General features: G+C 39.9%; 1 long non-coding RNA gene across 2 annotated transcripts in view; it reads left to right on the plus strand.

Annotated features, from left to right (window-relative positions):
• The window catches only part of LOC147349178 (uncharacterized), a 137,770-nt gene extending 110,659 nt beyond the window's left edge, over positions 1-27,111 (plus strand). The window contains exon 3 of one of the 2 annotated variants that reach the window (XR_015149496.1): positions 26,857-27,111. This is a non-coding gene — a long non-coding RNA (uncharacterized LOC147349178). Of the gene's footprint in view, positions 1-10,998; positions 11,336-26,856 lie in introns of those variants that run through there. The other variant, XR_015149495.1, reaches the window with a different exon arrangement.
• The last annotated feature ends 404 nt before the right edge of the window (positions 27,112-27,515 follow it).

Here is a 27,515-nt window from a genome sequence, read left to right on the forward strand (position 1 = left end):
GGATTTAGTGGACTGTAACTTGGTTGCAAATCCAAATTTAGCTTGTAATATGATTTCCTTCATGCAGATTGCAATGTTTACATCTTGTAATGAAGCCTATGTTTCTTTGTATCAGTGATTCTCAAATGGAAAACAGTGGAGAAGAGCGACATGGATGTAAAGATATATCTCCTACCTACCTCTGCATGAACATTGACCATTACAGAGTGAAAATTGAATATGAATACAAGAAAATTCATAGAATTTTTATTCATGAAAATTAACTGTATTTTGTCGCTTGTGTGCTGTACTATTTCAAAGCTTTCATTATCAAATTCTTGCTTCTCTCAGTCCCAAATTTGTTCATGCATGCAAAAGGCACCTTTTTTTCTCATTTTTTAAAAGGATAGGTGAGTGGGTGGCTTGATTCTATTTAGAAAGAAAGAAAAAGGAAAAAGATTGCCCATACATTTCTCATAAACTGATCTGGTTAGACTTTTGGTTGCAAAGAACTCAGCCTGAATAAAGCTGGGGCTTATTGTAGGACTCTGTATGGATTAGAACTGGGAGTGAAAGGCTGAGTGGAACAAAAACAGCTCTCATTTCCAGCTTCTTTCTTGATCTTTCTCAGGGTCCCTTCTATGGCATCACTGTGTCACTCTCGGTGTCTGAACCATTTTTTCTCTTCCTCTGTTTTAGTTGCTTTGGGTGATATGGAGCCTGTTGTAGCCACTGTTTCATCTCCAGCTGAAAGACTCCTTTCAAGCTTCAGCTCTTACTGTACATTTCTCAGGCTTGTGTTTCAGGCCTGTGTTCCTGAGAGTCAGGATCTTATTGTTGTAGCTCACCTTGTATGTTACACCATGCCATAAGTCATCGGCTAGCCAATGGATGGTATGGTAGATTGCAGAAAGAGCCACAGTTTTCTGTAACCACATACTTGCAATGTGATTTTGTAGCCTCTTTCATCAAGAGATGGAGTCTATTTCTCTATCCTTAAATCTAGGCTGGCTTTGGCTAGTAGGAAGAAACAAGTGAGGTTGCATACTTGGCCCTTTGGAAGCCTTAAACTCTTCCTCTATTTCTCTTGGAACCCTGCCATATGCCTTGGCTAGGCTGATGGAAATTAAGAGACCAAGTGAACAGAGATAAGCCCTCTTACACTAGCCAGCCTCCAGGCACTGGCAGCTTACTGAAAATTCATGAATGGGTCCAACCAAGTCGAGCCCAAATCAGCCATATCAACTAGTCTATTCTGGACAAATTGCTGCCGTATTTAACCAAGAGGTAAATTCATGGCTGTTGCTTTAAGCCACTAAGTATTAGCATAGTTTGCTATACAGGTGTTGTTCTTCAGCTGCTCAGTCGTATGTGACTCTTTGCCAACCCATGGGCTGCAGCATGCTGGGCTTCTCTGTCCTTCACTGTTTCCCAGAGTTTGCTCAAACTCATGTCCACTGAGTTGGTGATGCCATCCAGCCAATTCATCCTCTGTCTCCCCCTTCTCCTGCCTTCAATCTTTCCCAGCATTAGGGTCTTTTCCAATGAGTTAACACTTGGCATCAGGTGGCCAACGTATTGGAGCATCAGCATCAGTCCTTCCAATGAATATTCACGACTGATTTCCTTTAGGATTGACTGATTTGATCTCCTTGCTGTCCAAGGGACTCTCAAGAGTCTTCTCCAACACCATAGTTTAAAAGCATCAATTCTTCGGCGCTCATCCTTTTTTATTGTCCAGCTCTCACATCCATACACGACTACTGGAAAAACGATAGCTTTGAGTATACACACCTTTGTCGGCAAAGTGATGTCTCTGCTTTTTAATACACTGTTTAGGTTTGTCATAGCTTTTCTTCCAAAGAGCAAGCTGCAGTCACCATCCACAGTGATTTTGGAGCCCAAGAAAATAAAGTCTGTCACTGTTTCCATTGTTTTGCCATCTATTTGTTATGAAGAGATGGGACCAGAAGACACGATCCTTGTTTTTTGAATGTTGAGTTTTAAGTCAGCTTTTTCACTTTCCTCTTTCACCTTCTTCAAGAGGCTCTTTAATTCCTCTTCACTTTCCACCATAAAGGTTATGTCATCTGCTATCTGAAGTTATTAATATTTTTCCCAGCAATCTTGATTCCAGCTTGTGCTTCATCCAGCCCGTCCTTTTGCATGATGTACTCTGCATAGAAGTTAAATAGCAGGGTGACAGTATACAGCCTTTATGTACCCCTTTCCCAGTTTGGAACCAGTCTGTTGTTCCATGTCTGGTTCTAACTGTTGCATCTTGACCTGCGTACAGGGTTCTCAGGAGGCAGGTAAGGTAGTCTGGTATTCCCAATTCTTTAAGAATTTTCCACAGTTTTGTTGTGATCCACACAGTCAAAGGCTTTAGCATAGTCAGTGAAGCAGAAGTAGATATTTTTCTGGAATTCTCTCTCTCTTTTTTTTCCTATGATCCAATGGATGTTGGCAATTTGATCTCCGGTTCCTCTGCCTTTTCTAAATCCAGCTTGTACATTTGGAAGTTCTCGGTTCACATACTGTTGAAGCCTAACTTAATGGATTTTGAGCATTACCTTGCTAGCATGTGAAATGAGTGCAATTGTGTCATAGTTTGAACATTCTTTGGCATTGCCCTTCTTTGGGATTGGAATGAAAACTGACATTTCCTAGTCCTGTGGCCACTGCTGAATTTTCCAAATTTGCTGGCATATTGAATACAGCACTTTCACAGCATCATCTTTTATGATTTGAAATAGCTCAACTGGAATTTCTTTTCTTCCACTAGCTTTGTTTGTAGTGATGCTTCCTAAGGCCCACTTGACTTCACACTCTAGAATGTCTGGCTCTAGATGAGTGATCACACCATTGTGGTTATCTGGGTTAGTCAAACAGTAAAAAGCAAATAATAAAGAGATACAGCTCACCCTCTATATTTGCTGGTTCCACATCGATGGATTAAACCAACCATGGGTAGAAAACATTTGGGGAAGAAAATTCTAGAAATTTTCAAAAAGAAAATTTGAATTTGCCGTGCATGAGAACTATTTATATAGCATGTACATTGCTATTACATGTTACAGCTACTTATGTAGACTTTGCATTTTAATCTGTATACTATAAGTAATACAGAGATGATTTAAAGTATATGGGAGGATGTACATAGGTTATATGCAAATACTATGTTGTTGTTATATAAGAGACTTGAACATCCTGGATTTTGGCATCTGCTGGCATCCTGAAACTTGTCCCCTATGGATACTGAGGGAGAACTCTATTCCTTTTGGTCTAACCTGCCCTGGTAGGCAGTTTGCTGGCATTATGGCAAAAAATGTGACTACTTGCCTCTTTCTCAGTGGCTATGAGCAAGGCAGTTTTAGTTAGGAAGAATGTAGCCTTTAGTAATTCAGCAAATATTTTTTAACTGCCTATAATGTGTCATGTACTGTTAGGCAATAGAAATCAAGGGTGATAAAAAAATATACCTAGTCAATTAGTAGTGATGAATAAATGGAACTTTCACTTAGTAGAGGAGACAGACATTAATCACATAATCACCCTGAAGAATATTTAATTACAAACAGATAAGGCTGTTACGTGAAGACATACATTTTTATGAAGGCAACAGCAAAGTCTTAGAGCGGGTCTTAAAGGCTAAGTGATGCTTGAGGGAAGATCCTTTTATTAGGGAAAAGGGTAAGGAGAGTGGTTTGTGGATGAAAGGAAGGTCTTTTCAGCATGCCCAAAGATTCCATGATGGAATCTAATATGATACATTCAAAAAGTTGAGTGAAGTTCAGTGTGAGTGTGACTGGAATAGGGGTCTGAGGTTGGGGCTGGGAGTGAGGGGAACTGTGAAGAAACATGAGTGGGGAGTTGTGTAGGGCTTGAGTACATGGGGACTTGTAGGCAATGTTATGGATTTTGGGGATGTGCAAAGATATTGGGACTGGAGGGAGAAGAGAAGCATGGGTGCAAGATCAGTTTTGTGTTTTGGAAAGATCACACTACACTGCATGCAGCTGAGAAATGACTGAATTGAATTCAAACTGAGTGTATGTGGGAAGATCAGCTAATAGGCTATCACATTGTGATGGTGAAGAGATGATCATAGCTGGGAATAAATTAGTAGCTATGAGAAGGCAGATTTGAGTGATGCTTAGGAAATAGAAGGCTTCCCTTGTGGCTCAGACAGTAAAGAATCTGCCTGCAATGCAGGAGACCTGGGTTTGATCCCTGGGTTGGGAAGATACCCTGAAGATGGAAATAGCAATCCACTCCAGTATTCTTGCTTGCAAAGTCCCATGGACCTAGGAGTTTGGCGGGCTACAGTCCATGGGGTCACAAAGAGTTGGACACAACTGATCGACTAACACTAGGAGATAGAACCAGTAAGGTAAGACCAAGATGCTAGGAGATAAGATTGTGGGACTTGGATATAAAGGCTGAGGGACAGGAAGTTGTTGAGAGAAACCTCTAGACTTCTGGCTTTCACAAGCAGATGAATGAGTGTGCTACTTCCCAAGGTTAGAAACGCTGGAACAGGAAGCAATAGGTCTGGAGAGTGAAATTGTGAGACTTATAGTCATGTTGTGTTTGAGGTGCTCTGAGGTCTCCAGATAGAAATATTGATTAAGGGATAGGCTAACCAGATGTTCAAGCTGAATTTAGAAAAGCCAGAGGAACCAGAGATCAAATTACCAACATTCATTGGATCATAGAAAAAGCAAGAGAATTCCAGAAAAACAGCTACTTCTGCTTTATTGACTGTGCTGAAACCTTTGACTGTGTGGGTCACAACAAACTGGAAAATTCTTCAAGAGAGGGGATACACAATGGAGTATTACTCAGCCATTAAAAAGAATACATTTGAATCAGTTCTAATGAGGTGGATGAAACTGGAGCCTATTATACAGAGTGAAGTAAGCCAGAAAGAAAAACAGCAATACAGTATACTAACACATATATATGGAATTTAGAAAGATGGTAACAATAACCCTGTGTACGAGACAGCAAAAGAGACACTGATGTATAGAACAGCCTTATGGACTCTGTTGCAGAGGGAGAGGGAGGGAAGATTTGGGAGATGGCATTGAAACATGTAGAATATCATGTATGCAATGAGTTGCCAGTCCAAGTTCGATGCACGATACTGGATGCTTGGGGCTAGTGCACTGGGACGACCCAGAGGGATGGTATGGGGAGGGAGGAGGGAGGAGGGTTCAGGATGGGGAACACATGTATATCTGTGGCGGATTCATTTTGATATTTGGCAAAACTAATACAATTATGTAAAGTTTAAAAATAAAATAAAATTAAAAAAAAATTCTTCAAGAGAGGGGAATACCAGACCACCTTACCTGACTCCTGAGAAACCTGTATGCAAGTCAAGAAGCAACAGTTAGAACTGGACATGGAACAAAGGACTGGTTCCAAATTGGGAAAGGAGTACATCAAGGCTGTGTGTTGCCACCCTGCTTATTTAACTTCTATGCAGAGTACATCATGCGAAATGCAGGGCTGGGATAAAGCACAAGCTGGAATCAAGATTGCCAGGAGAAATATCAATAACCTCAAATATGCAGATGATGTCACCCTTATGGCAGAAAGTGAAGAGGAACTAAAGAGCCTTTTGATGAAGGTGAAAGAAGAGAGTGAAAAAGCTGGCTTAAACCTTAACATTCAGAAAACAAAGATCATGGCATCTGGTCCCATCAGTTCATGGGAAATAGATGGGGAAACAGTGGAAACAGTGACAGACTTTATTTTCTTGGGCTCCAAAATCACTGTGGATGGTGACTGCAGCCATGAAATTAATAGAAGAGCTGTGATAAACCTAGACAGCATATTAAAATGCAGAGACATTACTTTGCCAACAAAGGTCTGTCTAGTCAAAGCTATCTATGGTTTTTCCAGTAGTCATGTATGGATGTGAGAATTGATGCTTTTGAACTATGGTGTTGGAGAAGACTCTTGAGAGTCCATTAGACTGGCAAGGAGATCAAACCAGTCAATCCTAAAGGAAGTCAGTCATGAATATTCATTGGAAGGACTGATGCTGAAGCTGAAGCTCCAACACTTTGGCCACCTTATATGAAGAACTGACTCATGAGAAAAGACCCTGATGCTGGGAAAGATTGAAGGCAGGAGGAGAAGGGGATGACAGAGGATGAGATGGTTGGATGGCATCACTGACTCAATGGCCATGAGTCTGAGAAAGCTCCAGGAGTTGGTGATGGACAGGGAAGCCTGGTGTGCTGCAGTTCGAAGAGTCTCACAGAGTTGAACACAACTGAGTGACTGAATTGAACTGAACTGAGAGGTCCTGCAATGTTTTCTCTTAGCCAAAACATGTACTTTGGGGCTTCCCTAGTGGCTCAGACAGTAAAGAGTCTGCCAGCAACACAGTAGACCTGGGTTCAATCCCTGGTTTGGGAAGATCCCCTGAAGAAGGAAATGGCAGCCCACTCCAGTATTCTTGCCTGGAAAATTCCATGGATGGAAGAGCCTGACGGGCTACCATTCATGGGGTCACAAAGAGTTGGACATGACTGAGCGACTAATGCTATATAAGTTAGAGGAGAAGAAACTTCGGCAAACATTGGTATTGAGTTAGCAACTGAAGTTGCAGATATGGAGAGACTCTGAGGCAGACACTATAAATGATAGTCCATAAGCCAAAACTGAACCACATAGCTTGTCAGCTTAACACAGTATTAAAAATAAGAATTGCGCCTGTGATGTGGATGGGAGGAGAGTCTGAGGGAGAATGGACACGTGTACGCATGGCTGAGTCCCTACATTGTTCACCGGGAAGTAACGCAATATTGTTAATTGGCTATATCCCAAGACAATATAAAAAGTTAAAAAAAAAAATTGAGCAGACATATAAAAATCAGAATTATTTCACAGCAGTTCAGTAGGAGTGGGATTAGGAAGTCTGGAATTTATTGTAACTTTTATAAGAATACTAGTCTTACTGGATTAGGGTTCCACCCTTATGAGTTCTTTTAACCTTATCTCCTTGAAGGCCCTGTTTCCAAATGCAGTCACATTAGGGGTTAGAGCTCTAACATATGAATTTTAGGAGGATACCTTTCAGCCCATAACATGGGCTTAATGATATTCTCTGGTTCTTTGACCCCTTTACTTTCTCCAAGTCCATCAATCCTCTTTTTTCTTAATTTTCCTCCTTAGGTAGTATGGACAGAGAAGGCAATGGCACCCCACTCTGGTACTCTTGCCTGGAAAATCCCATGGATGGAGGAGCCTGGTAGGCTGCAGTCCATGGGGTTGCTAAGAGTCGGACACGACTGAGGGACTTCACTTTGACTTTTCACTTTCATGCACTGGAGAAGGAAATGGCAACCCACTCCAGTATTCTTGCCTGGAGAATCCCAGGGACGGGGGAGCCTGGTGGGCTGCCATCTCAGGGGTCGCACAGAGTCAGACACAACTGAAGCGACTTAGCAGCAGCAGCAGCAGGTAGTATGGAGTCCATAGTTCTTCATTTCAATAAAACTATGAATCTATAAATTCCTATCCCTTTGTCTTTCCATTATAGCCATGTGATGAAATTCTACTCTTCAGTGGACCTTACTCTTCAATTCTCTATACCTACACTGCAGCAGCCAAGAAGTTCTGGAAAAAAGCATACAATGTCTAAATACTATGATCAATTTTTAATTCTCTCTTTCTTTGTAGCATCCTATCTTTTTTTTTTCTACATGTACGCAAACTTCTTCAAATATCTCTGTACTCATGGTTTCAATTTTCCCACTCCTTATATTAGCTTCCTAGCACTGTTATAACAATGCACCATAAACTTGGTATATTTTAAAATAACAGGCATTATTCTCTCACAGTTCTGGAGGCTGGGTATCCAAAATCAAGGTGTCAGCAAAGCTGTGCTCCTTCTGAGGCCTCCAAGGATGAGCCCTTCCTTGTGTCTTCTTCACTCTTGGCTTGTGGATGCAGTCTCTATCTCTGTCTTCTCATGGTGTTCTCCTCTCTGATGTCTTTAGATACCCAAATTTTCTTCTGTAAGGACAAGAGTCATTTGACCCACTCCAGTATTCTTGCCTGGAGCCTGGCGGGCTATAGTCCATAGTGTTCCAGAGTCAGACACAACTGAGCTACTGAGCATGCATGAGCAATCTAACATGACCTCATCTTAACACAATTGCATCTGCAAAGGTTTGACTTCCAAAGTCACAATTTCCAGGTGGACATGAATTGAGGGGGTAGGGGTTGGAGAGCATCACTCAAGTCAGTAATTTCTAAAGCTCCTAAACCCACTTCTATATAGCTGCAGGATCCAGCTTAAAAACAAAACGAAACAAACCACCAAATACAAAACAACAACAGAAAACCCCACAAAAATGGGTAAGATTGCCAGCTTGTAAGATTCTAAATTCAGTGAGTATATCTCAGTTCTCATCTCTTTGTTCTCTTGGCCACATGTGAAACACACTGGTCACTCTCCTTTTCTGACAACACTCTCTTCCCATCACTTCCAAGTTGTCCTCCTATCTCTGTGATTCCTTCTCAGCTTCCTCAGCAAATCTGTCTTTCTCTTTCAGGCCATTACATGTTAGAATTTCTTAAGGCTCAATCTTATAGGGAAGCCCTATGATGATCAAGTAGGGAACATAAATGAAAGACACAGGTCAGGTGGAAATGTGTCACTCTAGAGAACTCATGAGCTGTAGCCAGTTTTTGCTGCACTGGAGAGGGAACCCAATGTTGTCAGAGGTTCTAATTCTTTTGTTTGAATCCTAAAGCCCAGCCAGCCTCTTGTAGAATTGAGAGGAACATGAGTAGTGAGTGATGAGGATAATAAGAATGATAATTTATGAGAGAAATTAAGGACTGGAGTCTCCAGTCAGTCACTTATTTTCATCTTCTATTTTTTGACTCCCACACTCCCATTTTTTTGGTGCATATGAAAAATAACATAGATTCTATAGAGTCAATAACAATGGGATTAAAATTTTAATTATTAGAACATCTAGGGAAATGTTAATATTTTTAGTAGATACATCCTTCACATTACCTTTAAGTCTTTAAGATTATTCTTAGACACATGGAACTCTGCTCAATGTTATGTGTCAGCCTAGATGAGAGAGGAATTTTGGGGAGAATGAATACATCTATATGTACAGCTGAGTCCCTTCACTATTCACCTGAAACTGTCACAACATTGTTTGTTAATTGGTTATACTCCAATACATAATAAAAATTTTAAAAATTATGCTTAGAATGCAGACAATGAAACTGGAAAAGTCCCATGTTAGTTCAATGAAAATAGCAGCACAGACGATGTGTCAATTATATTTCATGAGAAATGAGTTAAAGTCATTGTATATTAAGGAAAAGTGGTTTGTATCTTTTATTTTGTTCCCAACAGGTCACTAACTTTGTGACCTCTGCCATCTTTGTCACCTATGCACACCCGTCATGAAAATCTCTTCAAGTTTTCTTAGCCAACTGCAGTTTCCCGTCCAAGGTTGTATTGATTTCATAGCATTTTGTAGTTGGCACATCTTGACATGAGCCATAGATGCTATTTTGAATTCTCAATGCCTTTTATTAGATCTTTAAATCAATTACTACTAATATGATGAGAAATTCAGAGTTTTCAACCACAGGCACTGTTCTCAGTACTTCAGCTTGACAGCATATGAGATTGGAAAATAGATGAATTGAATTGAACCCAAGCTTTCTGACTCCTAAATCAAGTTTCTTTCCAGCTAACTGTTCTGCTTAATAAATGGTAATTTACTTTGATCCTTACAAGTTAAGTGAGTTGGAGATCATGACATGAGCACTTTAATTCATATTCACATGCTTATGTGAGAGGGAGATCAGAGATCAGAAAGAGGGCTAAGGGAGCTATGGTGGGTGGTATAATGGGGAAATGAGAATCGGTCAGGATTAAAAGGATTTGGATGTTTACATTTTAACCTAAATTTATGTGTGAGCTTATGTCCATTTTTATTTTTCTTTCTTCTATTAAATTTTTTTAATGTCTTTTTCTCCATCTTTTATGTCTTGTTCTTCCATCTCCACTTCCCCCATTTCTTTTTTTATTTACTATTTATAAAACTACAGCAGTTTTTGTTTGTTGAATTTAGTGGCTAAAGTACCTCATTTGAATTATCATTAAACAGCAAATGCATAAGCATCTGTATTTCTTTCTTTCAAAAGAGAAATATAATCTCTTTTTAAAAACTAATTTATTTTGTATTGAAGGATAGTTGCTTTGCAGAATTTTGCTGTTTTCTGTCAAACCTCAACATGAATCACATACAGTTCAGTGGTTTTTGTATATTTAAAGAGATGTATAGCCATTACCACTATAATTCAAGAACATTGTCATCATCATTAAAAAATCTTACCTAATATGATCCCATAATTTCACTTACGGGTGTAAACCCAAAAAATTGAAATCAGGGTCTTGAAGAGATATTTGTGCATTCATGTTCATAACAGCATTATTCACAATCACCAAGAGGTGGAAGCAAGTGGAGTGTCTGTCAGTGGGTGAATGGATAAATAAAATGTGGTACATATATACTATGAGACAGTATTCATTTTTAAAAGGGAAAGATGTAGGTTTGATCCCTGGGTTGGGAAGATCTCCTGGAGAAGGAAATGGCAGCCCACTCTAGTTTGCCTGGGAAGTCCCATGGACAGAGGAGCCTAGTGGGCTACAGTCCATGGGGTTGAAAAAGAGTCTGACATAGCTATTAAACAACAATTTCATGGCTAATGAGTGGGAGCAATATTCACCAGTTATTTTGAAGAAGGGGCAGGGATTTTCAGGAGCTGGGTCACTACCCACTTTTTGGCATTTTTACAATTGGCTTCAGAACTATCATAGTGCTGGTGGGTGTGTCATTTAGCTAATGTATTACAATCAGTGTATGAGGCTCAAGGTCCCCTAGAAGTTGAATCTTCTGCCATCTCAGACCCAACTGATGCTAACCAGTCTTTGTCATGTCCTATGGTTATTATCAGGGCTTTCCTGATGGCTCAGTGAGTAAAGAATCCGTCTGCAACGTGGGAGACTCAGGAGATGCAGGTTTGATCCCTGCATCAGGAAGATCCCCTGGAGGAGAAGATGGCAACCCTCTCCAGTATCCTTGCCTGAAAATGCCCATGGACAGAGGAGCCTGGTGGGATATAATCCAAAGGGTCACAAAGAGTCAGACATGACTGAGCACGCACGATGACATGGTTATCATCATTCTTTTAAAAGCTGTGCCTTGCTCCCCTCCCTCCTGTTCCACTCTTCCCTCTCACATTCTTCTTTTTTTCAGTTTAAAATTTAAAAAAATTAATTAATTAATTTTAATTTGAGGCTAATTACTTTATAATATTGTAGTGGTTTTTGCCATACATTGACATGAAGCAGCCATGGGTGAACTGTGTTCCCTATCCTGAAGCCCCCTCCCTCCTCCCTCCCTGTACCATCCCTCAGGGTCATCCCAGTGCACCAGCCCTGAGCCCCCTGTATCATCCATCAAACCTGGACTGGTGATCTATTTCAAATATGTTAATATACAAATATGTTAATATACATGTTTCAATGCTATTCTCCCAAATCATCCCACCCTCGCCTTCTCCCATAGAATCCAAAAGTCTGTTCTGTATCTCTGTGTCTCTTTTGCTGTCTTCTGTATAGGGTCATGGTTACCATCTTTCTAAATTCCATATATATGCGTTAATATGCTGTATTGGTGCTTTTCTTTCTGACTTACTTCACTTATTATAATAGGCCTCAGTTTCATCCACCTCATTAGAACTGATTCAAATGCATTCTTTTTAATAGCTGAGTAATATTCCACTGTATTCCCACATTCTTATAGGAAGCAGAGGGGCAATGGTCCATTTTCTGTGACTGCTTCAAGGCTGGGTAGGGACGTTGACTCTGACTATCAGGATGCCTGATCTGAAGCAGAGCATTTCTTGCTCCAGGGTTTAAAACTCCCACAGCAGAAACTGGTTCCCTTCCCTGGAGGGGGTCTTCTGGGAGTACTTTTGGGGTGACCAGGAGGTGAGTTAAGACAGCTACCAGAAGCCTGGCTTGCCATCATTCCTTTCTTAAGTCATGCTTTTCCTTCTTTTCCTACTCAATCTGGTCTCTACTGTTAAGAACACTGAAGTCTGTGTCAATAAGAAGGCTTAGAAAAGTTCAGGGCCCATGGCAAGCTTTTGGGTTGGAATTCTTTGGTGAACCAGTTAGGGTTGTTCGAGAATCTGCCTAAGCAGGTGTGACATTGGTTAAAGTCAGACAATGAAGAAGGGGCGTGGACTCTGGTAATTCCCAGAGGCCCACCTACTGCTTCCAGAAGGAGGAAAAGAGGCTCTGGCTGCATTTCTGGCATGGAAAGGTAAAGAGGCTTATAGGGTTGAGGAGAGGATGAAGATGGTGGGAGAGTGTTGAGCCTTGGGTCTTCTGTCTGGGGCTCCTGTTCTTCTAGGGCTGCCCTTGGCAAGGGCTTTTTTTTTAGCATGAATGGGTCCCAGTTGATGAGGTTCCCTAGCATAGGACCTACATAGCTCCGGGTTTTCTCTTTGCACTGTAAAAGCCTGTACATAAGGACTTCTGTCTGTTTCCCCTGCCCTCTGCAAAAGATGTCTAACTGTAGGATGGTATTACAGTTGAGGCTCCCATTTCTGGACTAGGCCTCATTGTATTCAAGTTTATAGGTGGATGTTCCAAAACAAAATGAGCTTTTTTTTGGTTGCTGTTTTAAAGAATCTAGAAAAAACTTTTTGCAGTGACTAAAAATGCACCTGAGAGATGAGTCCTTGGGGATGGAGGAAGTGGTCCCTATTATCCTTTCAGGGAGAGAATATTCCTATACCAGAGAGGAGCACTAGCGTTAGCAGGTCCCATGGAGGGTCTCTAAAGCAGGACCAGTTCCAGGCATCCCCATCCACCTAGTCCTGTTGACTTCATCCACAGTGAGGGTAGCTACTGCCCATGTGGTCAGGACCCAGCCTCTTAGGGCCTATGTCCTATCCTGCATCTGCAGTAATCCAGGATGATTGACTTTCCTGAAGACTTCTTTATAGATTCTATAGATTAATCCCTGTGTTCTGGGAAATGTTCCTCTGGAATGGACAGCCTCATGGTTCTGAGACCTTTTAAAGTTCCAGTCTTTTTCTCTAAAAAGGTGGTTAAATTCTGGAAAACAGGCACTGGCCACTAAGAGAGATGGTCTGTGGGAAAACAACAACACCAACAACAACTCTCTTCTCCCTTCCCTGTTGTGGGCAGCACCCCTGGGCCTCAGCGTCATCCTTCCCCTGCCCCTTCCCACACATCGGCTCTGGCTAGCCACTAGCTGGCAGTGGGACTGGGTACATGAATGGACATGGAAACAGAGGCAAGAGGCACTGAGACTGTAGCCAGGGGGATGGAGGGTTCTGACCCTGGAAGGACACTCCCGATTGTAGGACTGGAGGGGAGGCGAGCACAGCAAATGTGGGTCATGTATCCCTGGGATGCAGCAATGTGCGAGACCCACCTGTCTTGAATTGCCTGCCCCTCCCTAACAGGGTGGGATGGGGGTGGGGTCAGGTGGCCCTGGATGGGGCCAGACAAACACCAGGAGGTGGGCAATGAGGGATGTTTCCACCACCCTTGATCCCAACCGCGTAGCACTGGACCATCCCCCGCCAGCCCCCTTACATCCTGAGGGCATGAGCACAGATCTCCAGCTGGTGAGGGAGCTTCCAAATGGATTGCAGTCTCTGTGACCATGGCACAAACGCCAAGTAAGGCAGTATTTTATATTTTTACATAGTTGGACCTGTTAACAGTTAGTTAAATGGTGGATAAGGGAAACCTTGAGTGAAAAATCCTATGGTCTGGGTCCCTAGCTGACTGGGAGGATGGCTGGAAAAGTTCCCTGTCATTCCCTGTGCATATGTAACAGTAAGAAGCAGAAAACCTAGTGACAAGGTTGAAAAATGCCTGCCAGATTTCTTTTTCCCATTTCCAGCAGAGTAAGGCAGCACCTCTTAAGCGCAAGGGAGGTGAGAGGTTGTTTGAAAAGGCAACAGAATAAGAAAAAGAAGGAGAGAAAAGGAGAGCCAGAGAGCCTTGGTGGGATGTACAGTAGCAGAGAAGCTGTGCTTACCCAGTTCTCCTGGCTGGCTTTTCTAAGATGTTGCTCGTGAATTTCAGGCTCTTGCTTCATCACAAAAGAATCCGGAGATGAAATGATAGTATGAAGTGGATTTATTTAGAGAGAAACACACTCCACAGACAGAGTGTGGGACATCTCAGTAGGCAAGAGAACATTGAAATTTGACGTGGTGAGTTTTTATGGGCTGGGTAATTTCATAGGCGAATGAATGTGAGGTTTAGTCCAATTATTTTGGGGAAAGGGTGGGGATTTCCACTACTCACTTTTTGGCCTTTGATGGTTGACTTCAGAAGTGTCATGATGCTGGTGATGTGTCATTTAGTGTATGCTAATGTAGCACAATGGGTGTAAAGTGAGGCTCAAGGTCCACCGGAAGTCAAATATGCTGCTATCTTGGACCCAGTTGATTGTAACCAGTCTTTGTCATATCCTATGGCTTTTATCATTCTTTGAAATTTTGTGTCCTGGCCCCTTCCCTCCTGTTTCAACCTCAGAGGTAGTTAATTCACATAACTTTTTAAATCAGAAAACTTGGTATTATTCTCCCCCTTACCATCTGTCGCAGTTACTAACTCACTGTTAATTAACTTTGAAGTCTATGCTTAAACTTTCCTTGTGACTCAGCAGGTAAAGCATCCGCTTACAATGCGGGAGACCTGGGTTCTATCCTTGGGTTGGGAAGATCCCCTGGAGAAGGGGAAGGCTACCCACTCCAGTATTCTGGCCCGGAGAATTCCATGAACTGTATAGTCCATGGGGTCACAAAGAGTCAGACGCAACTGAGTGACTTTCACTTTGAATACCTCTCCTTCTCTACCACCTTAGCAACAGTGCTATTTTTATTCAAAACTTTGCTGGGGTTAATTCAGTAGTCGTCTACTCAGTCTCTGTATCTCCAGTTTCTTCTCATACAATCCGTTCTGTACACCAGTAACAACATGTATTTTTCTAAAGCATGTTTCTTATCATGTGGCTTTTCTGCTAGAAACTTCAAGTGGCTTCCTAGCCTCTTGATAAAGCCTAAAAAATCCTCTCCAAACTTCTTAGCATAATGTACAAGGCCATACAAAAACTGTGTCAAGCCTATTTTTCTGGCTTTGTTCTCTGCCACTCTTCTGGTAGAGTCTCGCCTTTGCTAATACTTTGGAAGGAAGAGGGATACAGTGTTGATGGTTTGTCATGTTTCTCCTGAATTGCTTGTTATTCTCAGAAATACCATAATTGTCATGCTTCTGTATGTAGCACTTTATTTCTTCTACTTGGAATATTTCCTGTTATGTGTGTAGAGATGTTCCTGAATCTATGCTTCTAAGACCTCTGATTTTATTCATATCTCTTATAGCTCATTGGAGTAGCTTATCTTTTTAAAAATAAGATTGTATTACTCTCTAAATTGTGAATGCTTTCAAAATCACACGTTAGCCTTATTTCTCTGTTTCTCTAGACTCTGGCAGTTTGGTGTGTGCAGCATGGACATACTAATAAATGTTTGTTGGATGAATGAATAAATGAATGAACATAAAACACAGGGGTTACCTAGTAATTTATTTTCTGCTGATTACACTGTGATAATACTTAGTATGGTTTTAAGGGACCAGGGGGTTTGAAGTTTCAGAAGGCTGTTACATGTATTCTTGTGATATTTGACATGTTAATCTTATGGAAATGGATTAATTACAAATGCTATTTCAAAGGGCTTAGTTTCTTATCATAAGGTCATTGCTGAAGGATAAAGTTGATGAGATTGTGCAGAATAATAATGTGTAAGCCACATTTCTCTGGTTGATCAAGCTGTGAATTACAATAAAAAGGAGAGAGATTTGATATTGTGGGTTTGAGACTCTGCTTATTGGTAGTGCCAGTTCTGGCAGCACATGGATGTTGCAGATTAAAACAGAATAAAACTGTCAAGCATTTTATAGTTTAAGGTTGCTAATGTTGATGAATAGTTTTTTTTTTAATGGATGCTTGTATATATGTATGGCTGAGTCGCTTCATTGTTCACCTGAACCTATCACAACATTGTTTATTGGCTATACCCAATATGAAATAAAAAGTTTAGAAAACAAACAAACAAGCCTCAGGAAACGTCATGTGTACCGCAAACACTTGATATGCACCAAAATGAAGATGTATATGTACACATGAGCCGTGTTTCTCTTTGATATTGTTGATTGATGTTGCATAGGTGAAACGTGCTTTACAAATGTGGTTGTTCATTTAGGAGGAACATGGACGACACCTTTGTATTCAGGTTCAGTTCATGGTTCGTGTTCACAGTCATAAGATACATCATAAGATAATACTTCAGTGGTGGTGTGTTAGAAATGGCCAGTTTTAGGTGAAGAACAGAAATGTAACTACTAAGATATCAGGAACTCCAATATTTTAAATAATATCTAAACAGAAGAAGAAATAATTTTCAAAAGTTTAAGTACAAACAGTGAAAGTAGATTTATTTCTCTTGCATCTGAACGTAACTGACTTTTGAAACTTAAAGAAAGTATGTACCCTTAAATTATATGAAATATTTCAGATTCTTCATCAGATTAGTCGCTCAGTCATGTCCGACTCTTTGCGACCCCATGAATTGCAGCACGCCAGGCTTCCCTGTCCATCACCAACTTCTGGAGTTCACTCAGACTCACGTCCATTGAGTCAGTGATGCCATCCAGCCATCTCATCCTCTGTAGTCCCCTTCTCCTCCTGCCCCCAATCCCTCCCAGCATCAGAGTCTTTTCCAATGAGTCAACTCTTCGCATGAGGTGGCCAAAGTACTGGAGTTTCAGCCTCAGCATCATTCCTTCCAAAGAAATCCCAGGACTGACCTCCTTCAGAATGGACTGGTTGGATCTCCTTGCAGTCCAAGGGACTCTCAAGAGTCTTCTCCAACACCACAGTTCAGAAGCATCAATTCTTCGGCGCTCAGCCTTCTTCACAGTCCAACTCTCACATCCATACATGACCACAGGAAAATCAGATTTTCCCTTTCCTTTGTGATAAAGAGAAAGATGTGAAACTTAATGGGGATTAGTGATCTTGGAAATGTATAGAGAAGACACATGGTAAAGTGGAATGACTGCTAAACTAGAGCTCAGAAGATAGGGACTCTAGCCCTGGCTCTGACTGCAACTTTCTAGCTCAAGAGGGCAAGTCTCTTGACCTCCGAGTTTTCCTCTCCATGTGAAATGGACATGGTCATAATGCTGTCTTTCTCTCCTTCCCTTCCTTAGAGTTCTTTTATTACAATCAAAGGAGATAATGTGAATTCATTTTCTCCTTTCCTCTACTTTTTATCTATAATGTTCAGCAGGCATACAAAGAGGTCAAGGTGACAACCAAGCCTTCAGGGTTTGTGGAGAAAACGTGAATTTAAATACTTAGATAGATGGTATGTGCTGTGTTTAGTTGCTCAGTTTTGTCTGACTCTTTGAGACCCCATGGACTATAGCCCACCAGGCTCCTCTGTTCATGGGGATTCTCCAGGCAATACTGGAGTGGGTTGCCCTTCTCCAGGGGATCTTCCCAACCCAGGTACTTAACCCAGGTCTCCCACTTTGCAGGTGGATTCTTTACCATCTGAGCCACCAGGGAAGACTGAGAATACTGGAGAGGGTAGCCTATCTTTTGTCCAGGGGATCTTCCTGACCCAGAAATTGAAGCAGGGTCTCCTGTACTGCAGGCAGATTCTTTTCCAGTGAGCTATCAGAAAAGCCCTAGATAGATGGTACGTGATAAAAAAAAAAAAGGAAGAAAGCAGTAAGATGAATGGGGTCCCTATGAAAACTTCAATGATATGAGATTAAAAATTATTCTTTCCCCAGATTTTATGAGCTATTGAATATTTTATGTATATGGACTGTTTGTGAAATAGTCTGCTTTCTGTAGTTATACCCTTCAGTTCAGTTCAGTTCAGTTCAGTCACCCAGTCGTGTCCGACTCTTTGCGACCCTATGAACTGCAGCACGGCAGCCCACCCTGTCCATCACCAACTCCTGGAGTTTACTTAAACTCATGTCCATCGAGTCGGTGATGCCATCCAGCCATCTCATCCTCTGTCGTCCCTTTCTCTTCCTGTCCCCAATCCCTCCCAGCATCAGAGTTTTTTCCAATGAGTCAACTCTTCGCATGAGGTGGCCAAAGTATTGGAGTTTCAGCTTCAAAATCAGTCCTTCCAATGAACACCCAGGACTGATCTCCTTTACCCTTAAGAACACTTAATTTTTTTTTTTTTATTAATAAGAGGTTTTTTTTTTTTTTTTTTAACAGATCAACCATAGATTTGCAAATGAAAATCAATTCCATTATAATTTCATTGATTTCCATTATAATCTCATTATAATTTCATCAACTGTGAGTGAACAGCTAGAGCATAAGATGAGAAATGGAGAAGAAAAGTTGGCAGTACCCTTAAGTCAATATGTTGAAATCTTTCTTCTTTTCTGACTTCAAACTTTTGGCATTTAAGAGCATTATATGACCAATTTAAGTATTTGTATCTTCTAAGTCATTAGTGAGGGGACAAGTTAGGATAAATATTACAGGGAATTGTCAAAAGGAAAGTACTGCTTAAATGAAACGGGTAAGAAGCAAAACTTACTCTATTTTTTTTTCCTCCAAAAATGTGTTAGTGATACTTTGTTTCACTTTAGAATGAATACTTTTAGCTGGTTTAGTCTCTTTACAACTCTATTAGAAGAAACAAGGCATGCTTTTTGTGGAAAGTACAAGAGTAACAAGCACTTCTTTTAGTCTTAAGAAATTGTGAAGCTGGGTGATTCCAAATTGGACAGATACTATTATCTATTCATTATCAAAGAATGAGATAATTTAATTTATTTTCACTAATGCTTCTGTTTATCACTGTCTAGTTGAGTATTACTAGTAAGGAAAGGAGTTTTATATTTGAAAAGAGTCATGGATCTCTGATTGCTTTTGTAATAATGTCAGGGATCATAGACACTCAGATTTGGTTCTGCACCTTGGCACTTTTAAATAGTTTCCAATTTTCTCCATGGTAGCATTCAATTGATTTCTCTTTTGGATTCTTTTTATAACAGTCTTATTTCACATTCCAGAGTGAACTAAATAAGAATATTATAAGCCCCAACAACTCACCAATAGACAAGGTAAAGGGATGGGAGGTGTGAGCACCAAAGGATAAAAGAGCCCTTTTATCCAGTGATCCCCAGATTGTGTGTGCAAAGCCTAACGGGTGGACACTGGGAGCTATTGGACAATCCAGCTGTCCTTTGTGCAGCTTTAAAAGCCAGAGGACTGGAGGGTGAATGAGGTTCCTTGCACATTTTGAAATATTTTGATGATACATTCTCTTTGTTCATTTTCTTTTCTTGCACATGACATGTTATTCAGAAATGTGATTAAAAAAAGTAGAAATAAATGTAAATTCTCAGATTTGTTGTGGTGGTGGTATATATAGTTAAACTCATGTTTTTTTTTTTGTGAGTAAATGTAAGAGTGGTTGAATTAATGTTTTTCTCTTCAAATGACAGAAATTCATTTTGGGTTCAAAGAATATTCTTCCTATAAAGGAACAGATAAATCTTAAAAAATATAGTTTAACACTAGTTTAATTATTTCTCCTCCACTCAAAATTTGATCCTAATTTAAGTAAGCCTTTAAATAAAGGCTTTGCCCTTTTCTTTTCAAAACATTTAGTACTAAATTATTCCTTCTAACCTTTTCAGACAATGTAGGAAAAATAGATCCTTTAATAATTCACTTTTAAAATTATTCAAATTGACTATTGCTTATACAAATAAGGATATTTGGGCATTTTATGTTTTATTTACTAAGAATATCCTCTTATAAGTGAAAACCCAAGAATTTAATTTTTCAGGAATCTGATATTTAAAGGCTATTTTATAAAATGTGCCTTGGCTGTCTCTCTTATTTGCCAATATCTTCTTTTCTTCTTTTAAACACAATTTTCTTTCATTGTATTAGCTGACTCAGAGAAGATGAGCATCTGCACATAATGAATTTTCTTAGTTTCTTTATAAACAGGAGATCTGAGATATGTAGCTCAGAGAGGCAGGGCACCATGCTAGCTGTCTACAAACATTCAGCAGGCTATCTATCACATGGCTGGCAGTGAAGTGTATTTATGCAACTCCAGAAACCAGGTATAGGACCAGTGAGTAGGAGCACATATTGATTCAATATAAGGGATATGTGTTTAATAAACAGAATTGTCAAAAAGTGGATTGCCTTGGAAAATAATACATTTCTCAATACTAGAAATGTTGATTAAAAGTTGATTAATCACTTGCTCAAACATGCAACAAGTAGAGAATAGGGTTAGCAGACTTCTAAGATATGCAGATTTCAATATTATAGAATTCTTTATTGTGAAAACACAAGACAGTGATAAGTGGAAGAGAATGTTAGAGTTTCTTTAGAACTACCATTTCACTTCTCGTTAGGCAACCTTTATTACTCTCCCAGGCACATAGTTAACTGCTTTTTTTCATGCTTATTCTAACCCTCTGAGCTTTTCTTTATGAACATTGTTGTTATATTTATTGTTGAAGATATTCACTATATTGCTTGTAATAAAAATTTATCTCATATATTTATTTTCTTAGCTGGCCTATTGCTGTCTTGTCAAAATAATGATATATGTAACAGTTTTTATTTTCCTTGTGTTGGTTACCGGAAATGTTTTTTGTTAACTTTTGGTTCCACCTTATAGAGTGCATTTTGTGTAATAAATTGATTTCTGGCTTTATCTTGACTTTTCTATTTTTCTTCTGTCTTCTTACTGTGGCGGCCCCCATTCCATCCCATTTTTTCTTACTTTCTCCTCTTTTAAATTTTATTTTGTCTTGTAGTAAATATATTGTAACATCTTTGGAACATAGCAAAGTAACAAAAGTATAAATGACCAAGTTCCTGATGTAAGCATTTCTTAAATTTATCCTCTCTTGAAAACCTTTTCTGAGGTATGATTTCCTTCCTCAAAAAAAAAAAAAAAAGAAAGAAAAGAAGGAAAGAAGGAAAAAAGAAAGAAAGAGGAGGATAAACTTAAAAGTAAATGCAGAGAATGAGGTGTAGGTATGAGAATGGAGTGGGACTGAGACCAGTGACTGCAGACTTGAATTTCTGGTGGGCTGGAACCAGGAGGGATGGATAAAACACAAAAGGGGGAAGTAGCTGTTCAGAGTTACCTGTCTGTGCTCAGGAAAGGCTAAAACTGAGGTGGTAGTCTTTTTCTTCTCGGGTGTCCTGGACAGGCTCCAAGTCTGTTTAGCTGTTAGGAGTCATGTCTTCACATTTCTTTTAAAACCACAAAGGTAAGAAGAATCATTTCTATTACTGTCATACCTTTTTTCTGCTCAAATTGGTTTTGTGACTGCTCCATTAAATCATGAGATCTCATTAACGACTCCGACCAACTCAACCTGATGTTGCCCATAAGATAAAAGTGAGACCAAAAAAAAGCCTTTTTCAGGTTCAAGAAAGCATTAGCACTAATTTTGAAAACTTAAGTAAGTAAGTTTATGAGTCACAGTCTCAAAAATTTTTTTGAAGTATCTATATACCAAAATATAAAGGACTTTAAGAGAGAGCAGTTATGTTTAAGTACATTTATTATAGGTACACTCAGACATGTTTAGTCGTAAGCATTCTCCTAGTTCAGAATTTGACCCATCCCTGAATTTAACCCTTTTGTAAGCTTTTATGAGTGCTGTAGAAGAGGATAAGAGCTGATGGTTTCAGAGGCTAATGGTTTCAGCTGAGATTTTTGTCTTCATTTGAATAGGGAGAGTTTCAGAGAAAAATGAGAAAAATACTGCTCTATTGGATCCTCCATACTCATGAGAAATGACAGGAGAGAATTCGTTTGGTTGAACTATTTTGATTTTATATTAGCAAAGGGTAAAGGAACTCTTTCAGAATTTAAATTGGTATCTGGTAGAAAGAAAGTGAACTTGCTCTGTTGTTTCCGCCTTTTTGTGACCCTTGGGACTGTAGCCTGCCAGGCTCCTCCATCCATGGGATTTTCCAGGCAAGAATACTGGAGTGGGTTGTCATTTCCTCCTCCAGGGGTTCTTCCCAACCCAGGGATTGAATTCGGGTCTCCTGCATTTCGGGTGGACTCCTTACCATCTGAACCAAAACAATTTGTGTAATAACTTTATTGAGGTATAGTTTACATACCATAAAATTCACTCCTTTTAAGTGTACAATTCAATGAATTTTAGTAAATTTACAGAGTTGTGCAACCAACATCACAATCGAATTTTAGAATATTTCCATCATCTCAAATGAAACCTTCTGTCCATTTTCAGTGACTCGCTATTTCAACCTCCAGCCCAAGGCAATCACAAATCTACTTCCTGTCACCAAAGATTTGCTTATCCTGGTTGGTGTATATAAATTAAATAATCTAAAATATGGTCTCTTGAGTCTGGCTTCTTTCCTAGCGCTATGAAGTTCATCAATCTTATATCATATATTTCATATTCAACATCCATGTTGTATTAATACTTTATTTAAAAAAAGTAATTTGGCTACACTGGGTCTTAGCTGTGGTACATGAGATCTTCGGTTTTCATTGTGGTTTGCAGGGTCTTTCGTTTCGGCATGCAGGATTCTTTAGTGGGGATCCCTTTTTTAAATTAAGTTGTGGCATGTGAGATCCTTTTAGTTGCAGCATATGGGATCTAGTTCCCTGACCAAGGATCGAACCCAAGCCCCCTGCATTGGGAACACGGAGGCTTGTCACTGGACCACCAGGGAAGCCCCTAGTACTTAATTTTTGTTCTCAAAACAGAGTAGACAATTGGGCTGATTTCCATTTTCATTTTTTATATATTTCAGTTAGTGTAGATGCTGAAAAAGGACAATTGTGTAGGTAATATGAGGTTCTACAAATTATATCCTGTATAAATTATCTGAATGTTCAAGATAGGTCTTTTTTTTTTTGTTCTGAGTTTGTCTTTTTCAGTTTGCCTCATTTGTCCTCATTTCACAATAAACTGTGGAAAATTCTGAAAGAGATGGGAATACCAGACCACCTGATCTGCCTCTTGAGAAATCTGTATGCAGGTCAGGAAGCAACAGTTAGAACCGGACATGGAACAACAGACTGGTTCCAAATAGGAAAAGGAGTACGTCAAGGCTGTATATTGTCACCCTGCTTATTTAACTTTTATGCAGAGTACATCATGAGAAACGCTGGACTGGAAGAAGCACAAGCTGGAATCAAGATTGCTGGGAGAAATATCAATAACCTCAGATATGCAGATGACACCACCCTTATGGCAGAAAGTGAAGAGGAACTAAAAAGCCTCTTGATGAAAGTGAAAGTGGAGAGTGAAAAAGTTGGCTTAAAGCTCAACATTCAGAAAACGAAGATCATGGCATCTGGTCCCATCACTTCATGGGAAATAGATGGGGAAACAGTGGAAACAGTGTCAGACTTTATTTTGGGGGGCTCCAAAATCACTGCAGATGGTGCCTGCAGCCATGAAATTAAAAGAAGCTTGCTCCTTGGAAGGAAAGTTATGACCAACCTAGATAGCATATTCAAAAGCAGAGACATTATTTTGCCAACCAAGGTCCATCTAGTCAAGACTATGGTTTTTCCAGTGGTCACGTATGGATGTGAGAGTTGGACTGTGAAGAAGGCTGACTGCCGAAGAATTGATGCTTTTGAACTGTGGTGTTGGAGAAGACTCTTTTTTTTTTTTTTATTCTTCCAATTTTATTTTATTTTTAAACTTTACATAATTGTATTAGTTTTGCCAAATATCAAAATGAATCCGCCACAGGTATACATGTGTTCCCCATCCCGAACCCTCCTCCCTCCTCCCTCCCCATACCATCCCTCTGGGCCGTCCCAGTGCACCAGCCCCAAGCATCCAGCATCATGCATCGAACCTGGACTGGCAACTCGTTTCCTACATGATATTTTACATGTTTCATTGCCATTCTCCCAAATCTTCCCACCCTCTCCCTCTCCCACAGAGTCCATAAGACTGTTCTATACATCAGTGTCTCTTTTGCTGTCTCGTACACTGGGTTATTGTTACCATCTTTCTAAATTCCATATATGTGCGTTAGTATACTGTATTTATGTTTTTCCTTCTGGCTTACTTCACTCTGTATAATAGGCTCCAGTTTCATCCACCTCATTAGAACTGATTCAAATGTATTCTTTTTAATGGCTGAGTAATACTCCATTGTGTATATGTACCACAGCTTTCTTATCCATTCATCTGCTGATGGACATCTAGGTTGCTTCCATGTCCTGGCTATTATAAACAGTGCTGCGATGAACATTGGGGTACATGTGTCTCTTTCCCTTCTGGTTTCCTCAGTGTGTATGCCCAGCAGTGGGGTTGCTGGATCATAAGACAGTTCTATTTCCAGTTTTTTAAGGAATCTCCACACTGTGGAGAAGACTCTTGAGAGTCCCTTGGACTGCAAGGAGATCCAACCAGTCCATTCTGAAGGAGATCAGCCCTGGGATTTCTTTGGAGTGAAGGATGCTAAAGCTGAAACTCCAATACTTTGGCCACCTCATGCGAAGAGCTGACTCATTGGAAAAGACTCTGATGCTGGGAGGGATTGGGGGCAGGAGGAGAAGGGGACGACAGAGGATGAGATGGCTGGATGGCATCACTGACTGGATGGACTTGTGTCTGAGTGAACTCCGCGAGTTGGTGATGGACAGGGAGGCCTGGCGTGCTGCGATTCATGGGGTCGAAAAGAGTCAGACACGACTGAGCGACTGAACTGAACTGAACTAACCTGATAAATTAATCTGAATGTTCAAGATAGAGAGGTCTTTTGTTTTTTGTTCTGAGTTTGTCTTTTTCAGTTTGCCTCGTTTGTCCAGTTATTTTCTATCTGTGGACATAACAAAGTTTAGTCTTTGAGGAAAATGATAATTACTTTTCTATTAAAAATTTTGAAGAATTTTTCTGTCTTATAAATTGAGCATGTTTGTTGATTTCTCTGATTAATTTAAACTCTGTAATTTATCTTGTAATAGAAAATTCTCAGGGTTTTAAAAAATATTTTAAATTCATTTTTGTAACTTAATCATTTGTCAGTGTGATGTACTGAAGTAAGATGGAAAGAAAATGATACCAAAGTAAGACACTGTAAAAAACTAGAACAAAAAAGGAGAGTACGCGATTTTTTTTTTTTTTTTTTTTTGCTGTGGCCTTCCAGTTTCTTTTGAATAGTGCCTCGTCTTTAAAATGTCTAAATTGTTTTCAAGTATGAAAAGATTATAGTTGAAATAATAGAAAATGAGAAATGTTTTAAACAAGGATTACTGGTTTCTGTAGTGAAACTATTTCTTATGTTTATACTTCTTTATATCAGCCAAGGATACTTTATCCTGGTGTGTGTGTGTGTGTGTGTGCTCGCTCAGTCACTCAGTTGTGTCTGACTTTTTGTGACCCCATGGACTATAGCCCGCCAGGCTCCTCTGTCCATAGGATTTCCCAGGCAAGAATATTGGAGTGGGTTGCCATTTGTTACTCCAGGAGACCTTCCTCACCCTGGGATCAAACCCATATCTCTGTGCGTCCTGCAATGGCAGATGGATTTACCACTGTGCCACCTGGGAAGCTATGTTACCTGTTGATTATTTATAAACTGTTTTATTTTTCCATTTGTTTGAGGCATTAGTGGCTCTTGGTGATTACCTTTCTCACTTCATGGAAAATGTTCATTGAAAGTATTAACTGACCTCGATTTTATTTTCTTCATCTGTCCCTAAAATAACCATGTTATTCATGTCCTCTAAAGTTGCTGGAAAGATCATTTAGCATTTGCATCAAATACTTTCTAGCTTCTTTGGCTTTGGGCACCCTATTTCATAATTTTTCAACCTGTGTTCCTACAATCAATAGAATAAGAAACCTTTTATATTAAAAGTAAGTTATTATATTGAAAACAATCTTGGGATTTAGTGTCAGTTTGAATGCCCCCTACCTAACTTTCTAGATGTGTAGCCATGGAAAAATGTCTGAGCCTCAACTTCTTTGCCTCAAGGGTAGAGCTGATTTCTTCTCTGTTCTTATAGTGATAGAGAAATAACCAAAATGCACTTAAGTAAAAAATGTATATTTTGGATATAGTAAGTGTTCAACAAATATTCTGTGATTAATTTTTGATTGAATAAATTGTTCTTTTTCCTGTTGTATTTTGCTTTGCCTTCCTTTTCCTCAGTGCATTATTTTATATTGCTTTCAAATGTATGTTATATTAACTTGGAGCCTTATTTCAGTTTCACTGTTGTGTCCAACTCTTTGCAACCCTATGAGTGACTTTCACTCTTTATCACTAGTGCCATCTGTGAAGCTCCCTCTAGAACTTGCACCACACAACAAATTTAGTGACTCTCTTGGCCACCTAGAATCATGGCCTATGTTAGAGAAAGTGGTGTGGACTCAAAGGGTTTTGGTTTACCTTATTATTTTTTAATGTCCTCTCATTTTGCTTCTATATTATACCAGCCACTTTCCAGAGTAAACTTCTCAATGTCTTTGCATATTGATGGTGCTATTGTCTGTCTTCAGTAGCCTATGCAGTGTTCTGTGTCACTGTGTTAAATGAACGGTTAACAGTCGTTCTGACTGGGAAGGTTATTTTACAAATGCAGCTTCTAGTAACGTCCATGTCAACCATTTTTACCTATGAATTCTTTCTGCATTTGTTTTCTTCACAGACTTTTGGCATTCAGAACATCTACAGATGCAGTTAAAGATGTGTTGATTGAAGAGATGAAAGAAAGAAAGAAAGAAATCTCTATAGTGGCAGCTGCAGAGAAGCCAAGAAATCAGAAGCAGGTAGCATCTTTTTTCCCCATTCTTCATACCACCCCCAAATGGAAGGAGAGAGAGAAATGAAGGTGGTAGGGGAGGTTCTGGGACTTCCCAGGTGGAGCTAGTGACAAAGGACATGCCTGCCAATGCAGGAGACGTAAGCGATGTGGGTTTGATCCTGGGTTGGGAAGATCCCCTGGAGGAGGACATTGCAACCCATTCCAGTATTCTTGCCTGGAAAATCCCATGGACAGAGGAGTCTGGGTGTGTACACTACACACAGTCCGTAGTGTCCCAAAGAGTTGAACATGAATGATGAGACAGCTCACACGCAGGATCAAAGTAGGCTGTAGTTGGTATATTTCCAATGTATTACATATCAGGAAACTGAGGCTCAGAGATGCAATGTGACTTGCCCCCTTTCTACTTATAGCTTTTTGCCTTCCATAGTGGGGACTTCTTGTGAAACAGTATCTGCCATGACTTGGTTTTCCCATGGTTTTACCTCATCTCTTCTGCCTTTTTTTTTTTTTCTGTTTTCTGCCACTGTTGTGATAGAAAG

The sequence above is a fragment of the Bos grunniens genome, chromosome 21 (assembly GCF_055505025.1).
Source record: "Bos grunniens cultivar Pamir isolate PY7600 chromosome 21, Bosgru_T2T1.0, whole genome shotgun sequence".
Classification (NCBI taxonomy): Eukaryota; Metazoa; Chordata; class Mammalia; order Artiodactyla; family Bovidae; genus Bos; species Bos grunniens.